Here is a 21,741-nt window from a genome sequence, read left to right as displayed (position 1 = left end):
ATGTATTCCTGTTCCCAAATGCTTTGCAAATAAAAATGCAGAAAAATATGTAAATATTTCTGTTATTCAATAACTCTATTTATACATACTCATGTGCCAGCTGCACAAACTGAAGCAGTTTGGGTAAGAGAAACCAGTTTTGTCTTGAGTACTTTTGTTGGCTATCCCCAGCAAACAGCCTCGGATAAGCCCAGCAAGAGCTGGGGCTTAGGAGAGTCCTGGAGTGACTATGGAGAATGGCAATGATATTCTGGAATGACTGTGCTGAAAAGACCTCTTGAACAATTTTGCTTGAGTTAGAATTTTAATTTTACCTTCACAATAAAAAGTATTCTTTAGAATTCATATAAAGACTTTTTTAATCTCTAGTTTATATACAACATGTGACAAAAATACCTTCTCAAAATGTCTTGTTGTTGGTGTCTATGAAATGACTGACTTATTAATAAGCACTTCAGAGGATTTGAGAATAACTTGCCACAATCGGTCATACATTCTAATGGTGTCATAAAAACTACATTGATTCTGGCAGGAACCAATAAACCAAAATGAGAATTATATTCATATCCAGCTTTGTCCAATATGTCTATTAACCTGAGACTATCCGCCACCGTGACCTAAGTCTTGCTCTACCCATGCACTACTTCATGAAAGCTATTTGAGGAGAGAGTAATATTGAGAAGTATGATTATTTCTAAGTCTAAAATTATATCTGTATATGTGCCTGGAATGTTAAGATAGAAACCTCCCTTTTTTTGGTATATGCGCTATTACCTGATTGTCTTCCACTTGCACTAACTAGACTGAAGATTTGAGGAAATTTTACATTAAATCTGTCACTTCTGCAGCAATAATTCATTGTTATTCTTGATACATTCTGAAAGCTATTAATAAATACATAATCCTTGACCTTCTGGAATGCCACCAAAATGTTACTTTAAGGCATGCCCAGCTGCTTTTGGGGCCTCCTTACCTTACCAAAAATGCTAGAATAATTTAAAAATGTATTATGTTGAAAGAGGTAGAGAGAAATAAACATTGGCCTTCATTTTGATTTCTAATAGGCACTATAATTTTTCTCTTGCATTTCTACTGAGAGTGTACTATATAAACAAAATGTTTATATACCTATCAAAGATCTCTTCTCTCTTGATATACCTATTGACTGCTTTCTGTACTAAAATTTCCAAAGTTCCATAATATGTTCTGGGTTTCTAATGCATTTAACTAGGGTCTGGATAAACAGTAAAATTATTAATCTGCTAAAAAGTAATTGAGTCCCTACATATAGCACGTGATATGTTATAGGGGGATCAAAGGAAGAAATTATGTAGTCTGTATTTTGATGTATCCATAATCTAATGAAATTTTGTGAAATGGGGAAAAATGAAGTAATGTGATTTGGTGCTAATTATAGCTGCAATAAAGTTTGCAAAAGGTAAAAAACAGTGAGCTCAAGAAGTATCACTTGAAGTTAGAGATTAATCTGAGAGGTAGAGAATTAATAAGTTTTCAATCAAAGAAAAAAAAACCCTAAAGGCTTAAAAATGAAAAAAAAGGCACATCGCCTGTGAATGGGGAGAATGTATATACTGATAAAAATAGGTATTTCTAAATAATCTCTCCAAATAAAGAACTTTCAATAGAGTATAGAATAAAGGTAAATTAACACCAAGGAATACATTTATAAATACTCTTAAATTCCAGACAACAAAGTTCTCACATCTTTAGAAAGGAAGTATATGAAGGAGCTTATGAAGAAAAAAAAATATTTTCTTAGTGGTTTCAGATAAATTGGCATAAGAAAATGTTATCAGGGAGCATGTATAATAACCCAAAGGGTAGAGTTGTGAAAACGAGAATTAGGAATGTGCAGAGAGAGTAGTTAAGTACAACTAGCACTTAAGACAGTACAAATAAAAAGGTACAGTCCCAATAGATGCTTAAAGGAAAAGTATTATCTCATTTTTCTCCAGAAAGGATTTCATGAAAAGGATAAAAGAAAAGAAAGGAAGAAATGATGCAAAGATCTCTAATTTTTAATAATGCACCAATGAATTAAGAGGGGGATATTAGAGAATAAAACCAACTTGGGCAGGAAATACATGAAATTTATTTTGGGATATGATCACCCTGAGCTGAGAAGACGTGGAACTGTTTTTTAGGTTACTGAAAAACAATCAGTAAAAAATAGGTATCCCAGAAGAGCAGGAGATGCAAGTTTGGGCTATGTCCTCACCACGGGGAGTATGTAACTAAATGTTTCCTAGGATATATTGTAAAGAAATTTGTTAAGAATGAAATTTTGAAAAGCAGTTACAGAAAAAAGACAAAGAAAGGTCAAAATAGTAGAGGAATAGTAGAAGAATCTGTAAGAATAGATTTTTAAGAGTAAGGCAATCAGTCCTAATTGTAATATACTTCCTTTTGCGCTGTGCTTGAAAGTGATTTTAAAAGTTAGCAACTGCCATTTGCCATGCGGTCTTTTATCACAGAAGCTCTTGAAGAAGAAGAGGTCAAAGTGGGCCAGCTATTGATTTTTAAACAATTGCAAACCCAAAAGCGAAAGTTCCAATCAACCCTCTGACATCTGTATCCTCAGGAAATGAAAAAGAAAGTCAAAATCCAAGTTATACCCACTTCCACTCCCCAGTCTCCATCTTAGAGACCAATTTACTGCATCAGACAGTGAATGAGGACTTAGTACTTTTTGAAACTGTTTTTTTTTAAGTGTATAGGGTAATTATGAACTCTAATTCTGAATTACAATGCATAGTGTATATTTTATAAACCCCAACACCACCATAATTAAGCAAGGAAAGAAAAAAACAGAAGGTGAAATCACCATTAGTGGGACTATCTGGACTATAAACTACTGAACACACCTCCTGAAAGCAATGGCAAAAAACAAGATAGTTTTAAAGACTAGCAAGGAAGACTGTTCTTTACATTTACATTTGCTGGATTTGGCTCACCAGAGTTTTAATCTCAGGCAAACAGCTTGCTGCATCTTTGCTTAATACCTTTTGGATGGAAACTAATTTTACTGTTGATTAGGTAGGAACATATTTAAGCTTGTGCCACTATTTAAAGGGACAGAATTCAAGTACTATTTTTTTTACTTTAGCAATCATTTAATATTTAGGCATATAATTATAGCTCATTCAAATAAAACAGTTACAGATATTCAATGGGAATAAAAAAGAAATAATAAGATCCCTGAAATTTTATTTTTGAAATGGCACAGCATTAGAGTTCAATCCACTGTCCTTCACACACGTATTTATCACATTTCTGTAGATAGTCAGACCACATAACTCTCCTCAAGTAAACAGATTTGGTGCTTCTTTTCTTTCTTAGGCTTTGGCTTTCTTTTCCTCCTTCTAAAACTTAAATTGCTCTAATTGACAAGTACTGGTCCAACACCTGCCAGTGTAGTACCAAATGTTCATTTCATGATGTGCTAAGTATTTATGCAATGCTTTTTTCAATGTACATTTTTTGTACTGTTTATTAAAGGCAAAATTCTGAATCTTTAAAAAAGAACTATAAACAAAAAATATATCACACCATGTATCCTTCCAGGTAAAATGAAGAGTGATACCAACAAATTCATTTTTATGTCATCACATATTCTAATTTAAAAAACCCTCTACAAACTGCAAAAGAGAAATTTGTACTTGTAAAATCCTTTCCTTATAAGGCATCTCTTTAATTTTTCCATTAACCTACAATCTTCCCAAAAATATGATAACCTTGGATTGATAGCTGTCGGGGTGGGAGGTTGTGGGGCTGAGTGAAAAAAGATGAAGGGATTAAGCAAAAAACAAAAAAAAACAAAACCCTTCATAGACACAGACAACAGTAAGGTGATTGCGGTCAGAGGGAAAGGATGCGGGAGGTAGAAGAGGGTAAAGGAGAGATAAATGGTGATGGAAGGAGACTTGACTTTGGTGGTAAATACACAATATACAGATGATGTATTACATATAATTGTACACCTAAAATCTATATAATGTTATTAACTAATGTCATGCCAATAAATTCAATAAAAAAGAAAAAATATAATAACTTCCTTCACTTTAAAAACTTTCAATGCTTTTTAAAATTTAGTATGGAAACCAAACTTCTGGTTACATAGCATATGCTAAACATATATTTTCATATTTAATTTTATTTAAATTTGAAAAATTTTAATGTTCAAAAATGAGAGACTACCGTTTTTATAGTCAAATTTCAATGTATGTTACCTGAAAAGTTGACTGAATAAGTTAATGAATAAAGCTCTGGGAATTTTACTTTGCTATTTATTAGCTTATGCTTTACTTAAATAAGTTTTTTCTACAAATATCCAAACTGAAGTCATCAGTGCTAAAATAGAGAGCCTGACATCTTTAAGGGTGAAGTACTGCATTACTCAACCATTTTAAGTCAACTCATTAGGTTCCACTTATAGGTGAGATCATATGGTATTTGTCTTTCACCTCTGGCTTATTTCACTTAACATAATGCTCTCCAGTTCCATCCATGCTGTTGCTAAGGGTAGTAGCTCTTTCTTTCTGCTGCGTAGTATTCTATTGTGTAAATGTACCATAGTTTTTTGATCCAGTCATCTACTGATGGGCCCTTAGGTTGTTCCCAGCACTTGGCTATTATAAATTGTGCTGCTATGAACACTGGGGTGCAGAGGTTCTTTTGTACTGGCGTTTTGGGATTCTTAGGGTATAGTCCCAGCAGGGGAATCACTGGATCAAAAGGCAGTTCCATTTTCAGCTTTTTGAGGAAATTCCATACTGCTTTCCACAATGGCTGCACCAGTCTGCATTCCCACCAGCAGTGTACTAGGGTTCCCTTTTCTCCACAGCCTGGCCAGCACTTGTTGGTTGTTGATTTGTTTATGCTGGCCATTCTGACCGGTGTGAAGTGGTATCTCATTGTGGTTTTAATTTGCATTTTTTTGATGGTTAGTGATGAAGAGCATCCTTTTCTATGTTTCCGAGGAGCAGGAGAAAGTGGTGGCGGGTAAATGGATACAAATGTATTTGAAAAATAAAAATTTTAAAAAAAGAAATAAAAATATGTACACAAAGCTAGATGGGACATTTAATTACATTGGGTAAGAATAAATGGATTAAAAAATAAATAAATAAACTCATTAAATAAAACTCAACCGTTCCTCTATTCCATTTACTTTGGTGTAGATGTTTTAAACGACCTCTAACTCAAGATAAAGATTTAATAATCTCTTTTTTTCTGCAATTTAAAATTTATGAATTGTTTATTACTAGAATGTTTTATTTAATAGTTTCAGACCACAGTTGACCACAGGAATATAATAATTTATATTTCTATAAATGAATGCATTGTGTATTCCAAAATATTATGATGCATGCTATTCTGAGTTTTGAGATGCTGTATCTATCAGCAGTAAAGTGGATGCTCATTTTACTGGCTCATTTGTGCCACAAATCTTGAAGCACAGCAGAGTCAACATGTTACCCATATTAGCAATTAGTATGAACTATCAAAGGGGAATTAAAATAAACTTTTTAAAAAGACAGCTGTGTGGAATGCAAACCCAAAAATATTTGTGCTTCCTCCATATTTTTTGTGAGGAAAATGATCTACAATATATAGAAAAATGGGAATCGTTCCTCAGTTACGTTGCTATGCAGGTCTCTCACTCTGTATGAACAACCTACGGGCCATATACTTCCAAGGCATAAGTGGAATAAAATATCATACACACACACACACACACACATAGCCATACAATATGTAATATTTTGCAAATACTATCAATAAGTAATGATCTATAATAGGAAATTATATTCATGCACCTCAAAGACCATACCAAATAATCCAAAAGAACTATTGAATAGTGGTAAGTTAGAGCCTTAATCTACTTTAGTGATGCATCAGAAGTACATGGTTCAGATGGATCTTAGAGACAGAAGATATTAAACTTATTTGTAATTAACATGGCAAGGTACCATGAATTTGGCAAGAATGACATTGAGCAGACGTATATAAGAATAGTCATTTCTACTCAGGGACAGAGAGCAGGGTCAGATAATAGAACCAACTAAGACAACTGCTTACCCCAACTTCCACACCAGGAAAATAGAAGCAACTTCTATTAATAGAGAGAGGAAACAAAAGAAAAATTAATACATAGAATAGAAGTAAAAATAACAAATTATAACTATACAAAAGAAGAAAATTAAAAGCTAAGTGGTAGGAAGAAATATTAGAATTATGACCGACTGCAGATAAATTGAGTAATGAAATTACAAACTGAGGGGGAAAAACTTTAGGTCTATAAAGTTTATAGTGCATTTCATATAAAGATATAAGGCAAGAAGAAAAAATTTTAAAACCTTTAAGAGAGAGAGTGTGTATTAACTACAAAAAATAGCAATCTAACAGTCATTGGACTTCACAACAGGGATACTGAAAAACAAGAGAATTAATATTCTTACAAAATTATGAGGTAAAACAGCTTTGGATGTAGAATTTTATATTCACTTAAATTACCACATAAAAAAGAGTTTATAATAAATGTAATCTAAGACACACATCAACTGAAAATCTTTGTCAAACACAGACCTTCTTTGAATAATGGCTGGAAAGTGCTCTTATTAAAGAAGAAAAATATTCAGAATAATTCAATGACACATAAGGAGTATGTAGAAGTTATTAACTCATAAAAATTATGGTAGTCTATAGAAAAACAAAATACATAACCTTCCCATGGGGAAAAAAGAGGGGAACACATTCCAAGAAAAATAAAGAAATCTACACATATAAAAGGCTGAAGTGTACGTGGTGAAGGTTGGAATGAGGGAGGTGACAGCTGGAGAGACTGGGGAACAGGAAACAACAGAGAAATGAGGAGAATGAAGTGTTGAACTTTGCCTGTCTTATGCAGGTTTTATTAAATTAGAATATTTTAAATGTTAATAAATAATGAGAAATTAATTGAAGTAAATAAATACAAGTAAAATGCATATATAGATAGAACTCCAGTGTGAGCCTCAGTTGATAAAAATTGAAATACATACCTTTCAAAAGAGAATAAGAATATGATATAAATTTAAACTAAAACAAGTTATAGTCATAACTTGTCCTGGAGCAGCTAAAATGCTAATATAAACTCTACCATCTTCCTGGACTGAAAAGTCAGAGCCTTGGGTACAAGTAGGCACTGATAAAAAGAGAGACAAACACCAAAATGAAGAGAGCTAGAGAAATGGTGCCTCAAATTTTGTGCATAAAATCTTTACAAGTATCTGGCTAATTCCTCAACCATGCATGTTTGAAACGGACTCCAAACAGCCTGAAGTTTTGATCAAGAGAACTGAAATGGGATTTGAGCTGCCATCTACCATAGACAAAACAGAGTTTGAAATCTGATTCTGACAGTTAATTTGTTACCTGCCAAGGAAACATGAAAACTCTTCAAAATAACAAAATCCAGAGTTTCATTTCCCCAGCATAACATTTACAATATTTAGGACACTTAGCACTCAATAATAGAACATGGTAATCAACAGAGATCAGCATAAAGATGACCTGAATGTTAGATTATCAGGAAAGAACATTAAGTTGTTATAATTATTCTTAGTGAGATAAAGATATACATTCTCATAATGAATATTAATAAATTTAGTAGAAAAATAAAAATCAAGAATAAAATTTATGAAGTAAAACAAATCATTCCATGAGTTTGATAAGCAAAATATAAATGACAGAGAAAATAGCCAACTACAAGGTAGATTCAAGCTATCCAATATGAAGAAGAGAGAGAAGAAATAACATGAACAGGACTCAGTAATGTGTGTGCCAAAAGAAAAAGTCCTGACATAGGTTGAATTATAAAGTCCCAGAAGGAAACAGGAGAGTATAAGACATTAAAAAAATTGAGCCCTGGCTGGTGTGGTTCAGTGGATTCAGTGCCGGCCTGCGAACCCAAGGATCACCAGTTGGATTCAGGACACATGCCTGGGTTGTGGGCTGGGTCACCAGTTGGGGGTATCCGAGAGGCAACTGATCAATGTATCTCTCACACACTGATGTTTCTCTCCCTCTTTTTCTCCCTCTCTTCCCCTACTCTAAAAATAAATAAATAAAATCTTTTTTAAAAAATTGAAAAAATAATAGCAGATAATTTCCTAAATAAGGAAAAAATATAAAATTAAAAATTCCAGAAGGTCATGGAGGCCCAAACAGGATAAATGTAAAATACAGTATGTTAATGTACATCATGGTCAAATGGCTACAAACTATGGATTAAAGAAAAACTCTGTAAAGTCACCAAAGAAAAATATGACATTTTACACACAGGGGAATAACTATTAAAATCACTAGCAAATTCTCATTAGATTTTATGAAGGCTCTAGACAGGGGAATGACATCTTCAAAGTATGGAAAGAAAAATACAAAGAATCCGTCTACATCCTATGAAAGTATCCTTCAAAAATGAAAGTGAATAAAAACATTTATAGATAAATAATCTAAGCAAATTTGTTGTAAGCAAACATGAATTATTGGATATGTTAAAGGTATTCTTTCACGTTGAAGGGAAATGATAGATTCAAGCTCAGTTGTTCAGAGAAATAAAATCTTCAGAAATGGTACATATCTAGGGAAGTTTTTTAAAAAATAAAACATTTTTTCTATTAATTACTTTAAACTCCACATGACTGTTTACCGCAAAAATAATGGTATATGACAACTCTAGCATTATAAAAAAGAGGGCACTAAATACAAGGTTTATATAAAATTGGGAAAGTAATTCTAAAGATGTGGAGCAGACCAACAGCTGTCAGAGGGGAGCAGGGAGGGGAGACTGATGAGAGAAGGTGAAGGGATTAGCCAAAGAGCTTGTATGTGTAACCCATGGATACAGGCAAGTGTGATGACAGCCATAGGGAAGGGGGGCGGGGGCTTGGGACGGAGTGGGGCAAAGGGAAGGAAAATGGAGACAGTTGTAGTAATGTCAGCAATAAAAATAAAGAAAAAATAATGCAAAGAGATATCTAAAAAGCAAACAAATTAATTTAAATAGAATGCTAAAATATTAAAATAATGGATGGATAGAAAAAGGGATACAGAATGAAAATCAGCAGGACAAAGAAAAAAATTATACTTTTGCATAGATTTTAAATCTCTCAATATGTTTTTAACATCGTTTCTTTATTTTATATATATTTTGTTGTATTTTTTCTATTACCATTTATCCCCCTTATACCCTTCTCCCTCTAGAAATCACCACACTGTTGTCCTTGTTCATGAGTCCTTTCCCTTTTTTGTTAGATCCCTCTACCCTCCAACCAACCCCCCCGAGCTGACATCCTGCTCTCTATATATGAGTCTGTCTCTATTTTGCTTGTTAGTTAAGTTTGTTCATTAGATTGCACATATGAGTGAAATTATATGGTATTTCTCTTTCTCTGACTGGCTTATTTCACTTAGCATAATGTTCTCCAGGTCCATCCATTCTGTCACAAAGCATAAAATTTTCTTCTTTTTGGTGGCAGAGTAGCACTCTGTTGTGTAAATGTAGCATAGTTATTTTATCCACTCATAAAACAGTTGTTTTGTGCTGCTTCCAAATCTTGGCAGTTGTAAATAATGCTGCGATGAACATACGGGTGCTTATGTTCTTTTGAATTAGTGTTTCGAGTTTCTCCAGATAAGTTCCCAGAAGTGGAATCTCTGGGTCATGGGCAGTTTCATTTTTAATTTTTTGTGGTATCTCCATACTGCTGTCCACAGTGGTTGCTCCAATCTGCACTCCCATAAATCAACAAACAAGTGCTGGCCAAGATATGGAGAAAAGAGAACCCTAACAATGTTTCTTTAAACAAGTAGTCCTGTGTTTTCCCACATACTGCCCACCACAGTGCTCTTTGTTTCTTGCAGCGCCATATTTCTGTTTGGAATCATTTTCATTCAACCTTAAAAATCCTATCTAGTATTTCTTATAATTCCTGTGTATTGACAATTAATTCTTTTAACTTCTGCTTTTTGAAATCATATCTCACCTTTAATGTTAAAGGTGACTTCTAAGTGGAGAATATTGTGTCAGTAGGGTTTTAAAATTATTTTTCCATAGTTTTAAAATGTCATGCAATTTGCTTTTATCTTCCTTAGAATATATTGAAAATTCAGCCATCCATCATATGTTTACACATTTGAAGTTGCTGTTAAGATTTCTTCTTTGCCTTTGGTTTTCAATAATTTTGACTGCCATTGACTAGGTGTGGTTTTCATTTTATCTGCCTTGCTTGGATTTTATGGAGCTTCTGAAATCTAAAAATGTGAAATGCACTTCTCTTTCTAGAATTTTATATTTTAGCTCATTTTGTCTTTTTTCCTTCCAAAGCTCCACAATATATGAAAATGTAATGTTGGTAATTCATAAACTTTTACAACCCATGTGAAAACAAGCATCCTTAAAAGATATTCACTGTGCTATTTTTACTTATTATTGGCTAATTGTTTGCAACAAGTTAGAAGATGCACAACTAACTATTTAAGTTAATTACAGAGCAAATGGTGACTTCACAGTTTGTTTAAACAAAAACATGGTTATGAATCTTAGCAAATAAGAAAGGTATATATAGCCAATATTAGAATAATCTGAATAATTACAGGCGAGACTAGGGGAACATTGGTATTGGACACACACACCCATGTCCAGCCTAATTTGCGAACTTGTGAAACTTTGAGGGGTTGACTATGCTTTCTACATGTTTGCTTATGGGTTTTCTTCTTAATGACTCAATAAGCCAGTCATTTAGCATTTAGATCCCAGGTCCAAATCAATAATGTGGGTGGGGTCACAGGTACTGCATTATGGATGAACATCCTTCAAGAAATCTTTTACATCTGTCCTGGAAAGGGTTACATAATGCAAATTCCCCACAATTGAACATATGAGGAATTTGCATTATTATAATAGAGGTTCTACTATCCTCTGTTAGGTTTTCCCCCAAGAAATTCTATTTTTTTATCTATTCCACATGGCTAGTGGTTTGTATCCATTACTTCTTTGCACAAGAGTGTCCTCACTGGTAAAAAAAGAAAAAAAATGTATATCCATAGGAATTTAAAATGTGTTCATGACTTGACTAATCATATTGGGAAAGAAATAAGATACCATGTAAGGTCAAAGATTCTAAGATCTAATTGAGTAGAATATCCTCCATTTGCTCCTTGAGATTTATGATCTATCGTTCTTCACTTTACTTTTTGCCCTAAAACTGACCTGTATGGATTTCATTAACAGGACTCTGGTGTCCTCTGATTTATAAATAGGTTCTGTTAAAAATGAGACTCATACAGAATAGATTGAAAAGGTGTCAATGATATTTTTCAACTCATTAATTGAAGTGAAAGTCAATAAGAATGTCCTACAGGGCTATACAATATAGGTTATCTTTTCTAACAGACAGAAATACTTTGATCTCTACTAGACAAAAAACTAAAATTTAACATGCAAATTCAAATAGTAAATAGCAAGGTCAAAGACTGCTCTGTATTCCCGAAGGAATAAATATTCTTTAGAGAACTTGTTAAATAATACCACAGTATGAAATTTAAAAGACCAATCTTCCTCTTGCTTTATTTTTATGTTTTGAATAATTTTCCTTAAGAAGTTAAGAGGGAGATTAGGAAGGAGATTAAAGAATGAAAGAAGACTGAAGAAAGACCAAAAAAGAGAACAAGTCACAGTATTTATCTTGTTCCTTTTCTGTGGTGTCCCCATGGGCTGACTTTGTCCTCAATAAAATTATTTGATTTACCCAAAGTGGCATTCTCTACATAAGTCTCTACAGAAGTTTCTGAAAATTTCTCCTTCTGTCCTGTCATGTATAGGCTTGGTGACCGACCAGAAACTACGAGCTCAATATTATCTTTCTCTCAGGTATCCTGAATTTACATTACACCTTTATAAATGGCCCCTTGTTAATAAAAGACAACATAATAACTCTTATATAACAGTAACCTCTCAACTAATATTCTATTTTGAGTATTCTGTCTTCAGTTGGGCATTAACTGATACATATATCAATCTTCCTGGACAGACTAGGAAGAGATACTGCATAATTGGGTAGCAATAATAATGTGCCTAATAGTAGCAGAAATGTTGACATAATTTTACTTAATTTGTGCCACTATAAAATCAAAATAAATTAATTACAAATAAATGAAAAACTAAGTTAAAATAAAATTAAATATTTATGTTTGAGATAAAATAGTGCTAACAGAGGAACTAAATGTATGAAAGCATAACCTATTTAAGGCAGAATTTATGAAATCAGAAACACATGCTTACTCTTTATGAAGGAAATAAGCTTTTTTCTTCAATAATTGCCTTGCTTAATTGATTTATTAGGCGAAGATTAAATGTCCAATTTGCATTGCATATTTGCTCTATGCTGTTATTCCTAACCTTCCCTTCTTCCCCGACAAGTTTCTGACACCATAAGATAAGAGACCTAGAATGTGCTGTGTAGCTTATTTTTATCTATGCTTGAGTCAGTTTTAAGGCTGGTAAAACATTACTTTAGATAATTACATAAAATTATGAAACAATGGCTATAGTGAAATTTAATAAGTGATGGTTCATGCACTATAACTTCTCAACTACATAAAAATTATGTTACAGTGAACACACTTGGAGTTGTTTTTATTTCCCCTTCCTATTATGTGGTTTTTGTTTCTCAGTGCCATAAAATAAATCAGTATAATTTCTAGTGTTCCAGTTTCACATATTAAAACAAAGTGTTCTCAAGATGATATTAACCTAAATGCACAAAAGATTTGCTTTGTTGTTTATTTTATATGCTTTTAATTCTTCATATATATGTACCCATTTTGATGAAAGCATATATTTGTAATTATGTAGAAAGACTATGTACTCCCTAATTCTATTTTAGGACCATAATGGGGAAAACATTGATTTAGTAGAGTTTTGGAAAATAATTTCTGTCCTCTCTCTGTTTGTGTACTCTGATTGGAGTAATTACATTATTTTCTTTGCTATTATTTGAGCAATCTCTAAAAAAAAAAGAGTGAGGATTACTTTCTCTAAGAAAGAATTTATTCTATCAATAGTTAAGCCATTTAATCCAACATGTCAGAGATCCAATTCAAGAATGCTCCCAAAATTTAAATATTCATTTTGTCTTTATCTTCCCCGCAGCCAGGCCCCTAGGAATGGGCTCCATGGGACCTTCGTCCTCCCATCAGATGGGACCTCCAGCCAACAGGGAAGGAAAGCTCAGTAAGGACATGTGTTCCCTGGGGAGCGGCAGGTGCTCACACACAAATGTGGTTTTGCTTGGATTTTACCGCCCTCAGTGGTCAGTCATGCAATCCAGTCTTTTGGATGCACAATCCTTTATGGGATATAAATTCCCATTAAATAATTTTCTCTATGGCTTAAGAGCATCTGCAAGACACAGATAATTCTCAAAATATTTTGCAAGTCTCTTGGTGAGTACAAAGCTCTCTCATAGCCTTGTATCTAAGGATTATTGTAACTTTGTCTAACTGCTAAACACTTCTGAGATAAACTCTGGTACATGTGCATTCAAAAAATGTCCTGCTCCTTTGGAATTAACCAGAAAGGCAAAATATTTATACTAAAAATATGTTTCCATGCATTGAACGACAGCACACAGCTTGAAAAAAGGTTTTTTAAGTGATTCTTTCAATAAGAGAAAAGATCTCTTCTGCAAGTTTTCTTCATTTTTCACACCTAATATTACATAACTCATCCTGAGTTAGAAATGAAAAAAAAATTGTATTAATTTTCTCATCCAATTTCAACACTTTTCTCCTTACCTTCACTCACCTCCAACTCACCTCGAACTTCCCATGAAGTTCTGAACCTCTAAAATGGTAAAAACAATAGTGGTTGCCATTTCAATACAGTACTTTTATAATCTATCATAAGAATGTAAAATTTACCAAGTTTTATAATATGGACAGGATTTTTCACGCTCACTCTGCTTTCCTGTGGTAAGAAAAGAAAGAAGTTGTATTTAACTTCTAAGGAAATTTCAAAAAATAGAGATGAATTTTTCCATAGTAACACTCTTCTGCCTTTTCTGATTCTCTTTCAGATCAGAACAATAATACAATTTATGTATGCTCTTCAGTTTACCAGCCTTTAGTGGTCTGAAAAGAATAAAATGACATGTAACAAATTTATTCATGCTCTTTCTGCTACTTAAAAGGGCCTAAGTTTTCTTTGAAAATATAAATAAAAGTCTACTGGTCTTAAATACCATCCAAGATTACTTAGCAGGAAGCTTAAAGGAAAAAAAATTTACTTAAGTAACTAGGAATGGCATGAGAGGAGACAAGATTTTCAATAAGATGTGCAAATGACAACACGGGCTCTGAGAGAAACAATTTCAGTATTTGCTTTCTTCCAGTACACTTCCCATTCCCAGTTTTGAGGCCCAGTCATTCTCCATTTTCTACTCCATGTTAGCTATTATGTTTTTGCTTTCTTTTATTTTTGTCTGCTCCCTATACAATCCAATTTTACTGGGCTGACATAGGTGGGTGTACAAGGTCCTTCGTCTTGGGACTGCAGTTCATTTTCAGTCAGTCAGTACCGATTCTTAAAGAATAGTACATTTTGTTTACCAGACCTTCCATTTTTATCCGGACATTTCACCTTTCTATAGCTTGAGGAGCAGAGAGAGCACACAAGTTCCATAAGCACATAACCCAGACTCCCACACCCTCTGCCACCAGAGAGCCAGGGCCTCTTTCATCTCCCACAGCTATGAACACACGCGGGAAGCCGCATATGGCCAGATGAGAGAAGAGGAAAACCCCCAGGCTACTTCACAGAGAGGCTGACTCTACGTGTGGGTGCAAACCAAAAAACTGATGAAAGTTTCCCTCTATCCCTACTCAGGGTTCACCGTGAAAGAAGATAGTGAAGGAAAATGCTCCTGATCAACTGAACTTAAATATTTTACTAGGTGATCCACCTTGAGTGGAAAGAGAAGTGGTTAGAATATATACACAGTTAAGGACAGGCATACTCAGCTTGATCTGGAACTTGGAAGTGAAAAGATTGCAAGATTAGAGGTAAGGAAATCTAGGGTAATTACATGTGGGTGCGTGGACATGGAATAATTGGTGTGAAAATCTTTGAATCACAAGTGGATGCCCACCAGAGAGCATCCACCTCAAAGGGCTTAGAGATGTTTAACATGGAACTCCAAACAACATTGAGCAAGACATGAAATTCACTTTTTTATTACACATAGCACCACTCACAAATGGCCTCATAAAGTTATGGAACATATTGTTGAAGTAAGTCATTAACATGGAGCACCAATCTCTAGGCCGGAGTAATATACCCTTCAGAGAATTTTATGTAGTGCTGAATTTTCCCACGAGATAGAAAACCCAAATCGAACAGTGGATGCAAGAGTGCTTCTGTTTACTGCCAGAACCAGTGACCTATTTGGGAGAATTTAGGGTTCTGTTCTTGCAACTCAGGCTCTGCAGATTGAAAGACTGTGGTGACTTCAGCAGAAACACTTCCACTAGGAGAACTAGCAAGAGTCTCATTGAACTGAAGACTGTAACATCGACATGAGTATTTTAAATTTCTCATGCTGAAAAAGTAGCAGGCAAGAAGAGAAAGGACCATCTTGGCAGAGAAAACTGTCCCTATCATTAAAGGAGGCAAGACCCCTAGTATACATGGGGGTAGACAGGAATTATTTCATACCCAGTTGATGTGTAGGAACATAGTGGTACACTTTTTCCAATTTCCACCATGTACTCATATAGAAATGGCAGCAATCCAAACCAGATTATGGTCTGATAATAGTTCAAGATTTCAGGAAAGAGGATCTGGGGGATGCTTCTGGATAACAGAGATGAGCAAAGTACTAGCTGAAGAAAGGGAAAAAGGGGAGAGAGCATTTTATTTGCATCCTTGAAACCATCATTAGTGAGAAGGGGCTGCCACTAAATCTGTTCTCTAAAATTTCTTCCTAGAAATGATGCTCACCCTAAGCCTGAGGCTGCTGCTTGCATAATCTATATGAAGTGGATCTGAACCACACTAGGCATGGACTGTGGCAATGAGTCACTCAGACCCTTCTTCGGGAATAATTGCATTGCCTCAGGTGTTAGAAGTTTGGAAGTCCCTCAAGAACATTGCTTTCAGCTGCCAGCTCTCTTCAGAAATTGCCATAGCTAAAGATATATGCCTAATGTCACATCTTTTTTTCCAGAAGCAGTCCACATCCAATGAATAATCAACAAATGAGTATAGAGGTCTGATTCCCTCGCCCTAACTTAGCACAACTCTGAAGGGATACACCCAAGTTCCAGCACAAATCGTTAGGCCTTCTTTAATAATTGTGCACTTGAAACATATAATTTTATTAACCAATATTACCTCAATAATTTTAATTAGGAAAAGACTAAATCTGTCCTAGCTGGTGTGGCTCACTGGATTGAGTTCCAGCATGGAAACCTAAGGGTAACTGGTTCAATTCCCAGTCAAGGTACATGCCTGGGTTGCAGGCTAGGTCCCCAGTTGGGGGTGCATGAGAGGCAACCACACATTGATGTTTCCCTCCCTCTCTTTCTCCTACCCTATCCCTCTCTCTAAAAATAAAAATTAAAAAAATCTTTAAAAAAAACCCCAACTAAATCCTAGGTCAGATTCTCCCTCTGCATGACCCTCCTTTCTTCTATCTCCTTCTGCATGTTTTACATGTTATTTGCTATATAAAAGTTTGATTTCTGGGGTAATCAATTGTAAATTTAATGCTATATATTAATATTTTATATGTTAATATTATACTTCATAAGGAATTTTAAGCACAGATTGGTTACATGAATTATCAACTGTCACACATGTTGTAATTTACCCAGCTGGGATTTGAACCTTGAACCAGCTTCCTTAATCATATGTTGTGCCAGGAAGGAGGAATGTGTGTGTACATGTGTCTGTGTGTCTGCATGTGGTTGTATATATGCCAACATGGTATTGATTCACTCAGGAATAGACAAGTAGACACACAGATTAAAACAGAATCTAAGAATGTAACTTAATATTTACATAAAGTCAATCTATGACAACAATGGATATATGTTGTTAAACCTTATAAAGTTGAACCTTAACTTAAATGTATACTTAAACAAATAAAATAATACAATAATACATTATACATTTTAGAAGAATATATATACAGTGCAATGTGCATACATTATACAATGTATCCACATGTATATGATAAAATGTATACAATAATACACTATGAAGAATAATAAAATAATATATTTTAGGTGCTGTGAAAGTTTTAAAGTAAGTAAGAAAACTCAAAACTATAGAGGTAATAATAAATATTTTTTTAAAAATTGAAAAAATAAGCAAAAGAAAAAATTTCTAAATGTTGGCTTAAAAAAACATTTTCAACACAAATAACATCAAAATAATATCTAAAATATTCAAAAATTTCCTTCTAAGATCAAAAGGAAAATGAAAAAACCTATTATTATGTGATTTAAAGAAACATAAATCCAACAGCTCAAAAACTGATAAAAGATGAATACTTTCACACTAATTAGTTAATTGAAAGTAAAACTGATGTGTCATTTCTTACAAAGAAACAAAAAAAAACTATAGCAGCCACTGTTGGAGGACATTCAGGAAAAGGGATATTTTCATTACACTGTTGATAAAAAATGTGTTTTTTAAACAATAAGTTTGAAAGCTAATCAAGAAATAACCATTAAAATTGAAATTAAATGAGACACTCTTCCTTTTGGGCAAATATCTTATGGAAATAGCCACATATGAAGAAAGGGGAAAGAAAATCAGAAGGTTCTTCTATAGAGAAAAGTTGAATAAATATTAATTAATTTATACAATAGAATATTTGCAGCCAAAAAATAAATAAGCTATTGAAAGGGAATGATTCTTTCAACTCATTTTCAAGAAATCCCTCACACAGAAAGCATGATGAAGTACCATAACAAAGAAGCCTATATATTTTACTGACAGCATAATAAAAATTTTAAATATGTTTGACATACAGTATATTCAATCACATCATCATTAAGAGCAAGGTAAAGAGTTCCACAACAGATCCACAACATAATGACCTGTTGGAGGTAGGGAGTGAGAGTGGAAAGGGTGAAGGGATAGGAAAGGATTGATAAAAGATCCTCACAGAAAGAAGCAACATGTATTGTTGGTTCCATTTGGGGGCATAGGTATGTGCCCACATATGTCTGTGTGTGTAAGTGTGCGCGTGTGTGTGTGTGTGTGTGTGTGTGTGTGAGAGAGAGAGAGAGAGAGACAGACAGACAGACAGAGACAGACAGGGAGATAGAGTATACAGGTGTATATACATTATCATGCACTAGTGGGGAGCCAAAAATGCAGAATTTATTTAAAAATTGTATTTATTCTCACATGTTTACTTCGGTCACCTTCAAAGTACTTTCCATTTGATGCAATACATCTATCAAGATTTTTTCCCACCTCTCAAAACAATTTTTAAACTTGTCGATTTTGATTCCTTTTAGTGCTTCTGCCATTTCTTTGTTTCACATCTCCACATCGGCAAAACATTTCCCTTTGAGGATGTTTTTCTTCTGGGGAAACAAACAAAAAAAAGAGTCTTTCGGGGTGATATCAGGTGAATAGCAAGGCTGGGGCAAGGGTGCCATGCCGTTTTTGGTCAAAACCTGCTGAACACTCAGGGCGGTGTGGGCAGGTGCGCTCCTAAATCACCCATCATGAAATGGGCAAAACATGCTGAAAGAGTCTTCAAAAAAATTCACTGAAGCCGAATACAGCTTCTCATAAAGCCAGCTGGTACACTGATACAGATGGGTTCCTAGAACACTCACCTAGCAGGGAAGCCTGGACTACAAGGGGCCTGCCCTCCAGAAGATAATTCTGGGTCTTTTGGGGTCCCTCCTCATGTATAAACATAGTGAGATATTTAAAATGATAAAATGTTCCTGATCCTCATTAAGATATGATACATTTTTTTCTTCTTTACTACCATACTGTAAGATATTTTAAAAATACATTTATTGGGATGTAAAAAGAAAATACATACATAATGCTATTTTCATAAAACAAGAATCCTGAAACAAGAAAACCTTCTTTCTCTGTTTTTCTGATATCCTAATTCCGGTACTACTCTCCTTTTAAAAATATTCTACAAGTTGTTAACAATCATGCTGTGCTATAGTTCGCTGTATTTGAGGGACATAACTTTCTTGCATGTCTCATACACTGATGTTTTTTTCTATATTTTCTATTCTAGATCTTATAATCTTAACAAACTATTATAACATATAGTGTGATATAAAGTAGTTTATTCAAATTATTTTTTATAGGAAATTCCTGAACCGATTGGAGAACTGGAGTGGTGTAGGATTATACTTCAGCTTAAAGCACACATACTTGGACTTTTCCAAAACAAAGTTTAAGACTACATTGCATAAGCCGGCACTGATTATAGGGATACCTCCAAGGACATGCTCATTTAGAATAAACGAAACAAAACAAAACTCTCAGGAAAAAAATAGGCTTTTCTCTTTTGAAAATAGATTAAAAGACTGGATTCAGCGAGTTCTGCAATGCACTCCTGTCCTATCAGACTAAACACCTTACTCAGATTATTTGGAAGTTGACGTTAACCTTTCTAGTTCAGTTTTCCTTCTTGAGTAAATGCCTTAGAGTAACAAGTACTTTCCCAGAGTTTAATACATTACCTGTGTAGACCAGATTATATTGCATTAAAATTTTTATCCCATTCCATGCCAAAACACTAATTTTGATTTAGCTGCTACCTCATTTTGTCTTAAAAATTAATTATCCTTCTATGCTTTGTACCTCTTGTCAAGTTGTTAAATATTTTTTAAAGGCCTTTTATTTTTCAGGACCTCAATGTACAGACATTTTCCAAGAGCCTTCAAGTGGGACTTAGAGTTATGCCAAATTTGAAAATAACATTTATATTGTTAAAGGCCGTCTTCCTGGACGTGACTGGGATGACTATGAGATCCAGCTATATTTAGTAAGTAAAGCTTTTAGATTAGTTGGAACCCCAAGGGTCATATTCCTTCTCAGGTAACAGTAATATGTATAGAACTTTATAAACTAAACTAGAAATAGTTCCTTCCCTTATAAACAGACATCAAAATCTACCCATAGAAATAAAAAGTCTAACAACTTGGCCAATATCTTGTGTGAAGAATAACTGAAGCCATGGAAATTTCTTAGGGAGTGCGTGCGTGCGTGCGTGCGTGCGTGTGTGTATGTGTGTGTGTGTGTGTGTCTGCATGGGGAGCTCAAGTGTTTGTTTTGTAGTTGAAACATTGTGGCAACAGATACTGCCACAGGCAATCTACAACTGTTGTAATAAGCCTTTGACCAAAGTTGTGTTTCTAGATAGACCCCTGCAGCCTCAGTAAAAGCAAAAGTGCCCATTGTTAGTTTCCATGGTAGTTCTGTCTATATAATGAATGACTTTGAACCTTACTGTTCTTAACTCTTACCAGTTTCACTACTGCTAATTTTGCTTGTGTGTTTTTTTTCTAATTTTTTCCAAACACTTAAAAAGGAAAAACAAACATAAATTAGATAACATGAAGCACTGATATTGATGGCTTTCTAGACAAGTGTGTGCTATTTTGTGATAGATATAAATGAAAATAGTGTTGTCAATATATTTTACTTTTATCATATTTTATATGATAAAGTTTGAAAATTGTTAATTTGATGAGTATTTTAAAGCAAGATTTAAATTAAACACATTAACATATTTACTTTAACATTTATATTAACATATGAACAATTTATATTAACATATAAACAATTGCTATATTGGTCTGGAAATAATCTAAAATTCTCTGCACTGAATTACAGATGAAACCAGTAATGTTGCATGGATTTAATAGTTGCTCAATGCAATCCAGACACTAAATCATTTAATTATCCATTAACATGATAGAAAATTTCAATTAATACTATAACAACTGTATCTAAAATAAAACTGAAATTTTAACCATAAAAACTGCAATAATTAGTGGCTAAAAGAAAGCTTTGAGAAATTATTGCTGATACTTAAAATCATATATTCAGAAATAGAAATATCTTGCCCCAAATTGGACTTATTCTGAAGATTTCTGAAGTGGCTTTTGATTCAAAATGCAAAGAATATATAAATAATGGTATAATCATGAAAACGGGATTGCTCTGTGAACACACAGTTGTAAGCATTCTGTGACTCTTTATAAAAATAATAGCTTACACGGGGGACTTCTTTTGTGTCAGATATTCTCTAAGTTCTTTCCAAAATAATATGGTGAAGTAAAGCAAAACAAATCTTAATCACTGACTGAAGTCTGGTAATTTGTAAAAACTAACATTTGTATTTGGATGCAGAATATCTGATGTTAACACTGAGCTTAAACCCTCAGTGCTTTACTAGGGCAAAATAAAGTATTTTCCAAATGCTCAATTCTTATTCTGAGTTTGATAGTGTTATTTTTTCTCCATAGATAGAAACAGAGAAATTTATGAAATATGTATTAGTCAAATTCTCTTTTTATATGAATGAGTGTTTATATTTTATATAAATAATTAAACATGCATTCCAAATTTGTCTATTAGAAATGAATTTATTTTTCAGGTCCTTATTGTTCTGTGAA

Source organism: Pteronotus mesoamericanus, unplaced genomic scaffold, assembly GCF_021234165.1.
Source record: "Pteronotus mesoamericanus isolate MK-2021 breed Mesoamerican mustached bat unplaced genomic scaffold, CSHL_Meso_final scaffold_651, whole genome shotgun sequence".
NCBI classification, from domain to species: domain Eukaryota; kingdom Metazoa; phylum Chordata; class Mammalia; order Chiroptera; family Mormoopidae; genus Pteronotus; species Pteronotus mesoamericanus.
The sequence above is the reverse complement of the archived record's forward strand: the minus strand, read 5'-3'. Positions refer to the sequence as shown.